This window comes from Octodon degus, unplaced genomic scaffold (genome assembly GCF_000260255.1).
Source record: "Octodon degus isolate 3935 unplaced genomic scaffold, OctDeg1.0 scaffold00010, whole genome shotgun sequence".
NCBI lineage: Eukaryota > Metazoa > Chordata > Mammalia > Rodentia > Octodontidae > Octodon > Octodon degus.
The window spans coordinates 262790-263982 of record NW_004524586.1 but is presented as its reverse complement, the minus strand read 5'-3'; positions in this window follow the sequence as shown (position 1 = coordinate 263982).

The window sequence follows — 1193 nt, the reverse complement described above, 5'->3', positions numbered from 1 at the left end:
AACTATATATCTATCCTAACCACTTTGAATACACTGTTGTTATTCTTCAGGAATATTTTGTTTTACAGATTGCAAAAGAAAAAACTCTCTTTCCTTTAATATACTTTAGTGAAACTAATATGAAGTGGAATTTAAAAAATTTTAGACTCTTTAAACTGTTGCATCTTAAATCAAGAAAGATGATCTCTATAATACCTCAACTTGAATTTCCCGTTTTAATGTGGTGAGGTTTAATCCTATGTTTAAACTACACCTTCAACAGGTGCTGTTAAAGCTATGGAAGCATGAATGTAAACGTGTGATGGCCGATCGTTTCACTGAGTCTTGTGATGTGACCTGGTTTGATAAGACATTAGCAAATCTAGTAGAAGAAGAGTTTGGTGAAGAGAAAAAACACTTGGTGGATTGTGGAATTGATGCTTTTTTTGTGGATTTCTTGCGGGATGCACCTGAAAATACAGGTAAATCATTGAAGCAGAAAGTGAAATTATGCAATAGGATTACCAGAAAGGAATCTTAAAGTTTCAAATAGGGAAGTTGAGTTCTGCTTAGAAACTCAGGTTATTGTTCGTGCTTAGTAAATGTAGAATGAAAGCCAAAAGGTGTTATCTTGGAGCTCATAGCTGAACTAGCTTTGTGTTTGAAACTGTTAGATGTTAAAGTAGAACAAGGAAGCTAGGTAGGGTAGGAGGAACTACCAAGGACTTGTCTTATCTGAGGTCAGTTAGAGGAAGGATCCAACACACACTAGTGGGATGCCTCAGGACATTCTCGAACCACATCCTTACTCATGGGAATAGAAATGTGAATATGAGTGTTGTGGAAAAATGAAATGGCATCAGAAAAATGTCATCTACGGCCCATGGTCACTGCCAATAAAAGGAAGCAAAATAATGATTATTACTCAAGCCATTTGACTGTTGAAAATAATGAGAAAGCCCAAATTATATGTAAAGGTTGTTGCATAAAATTGAAAAGAGATGGGTACAGTAAAGGTGAACTTTTATGTTTATGGGCCCAAGAAAATGGAGATAACTTAGTTCTCTTATGAAAAAAGGCACTGTTCCAATTGTTTTCATCTCAGAAACAAATGGGATTAAAAAGTATAATGCTATAACCACTTCTAACACTGATCATGGAGTCTAATTTGCATATGTAAAATGACATGTTTAAGATCCATTATTATTTTTTTT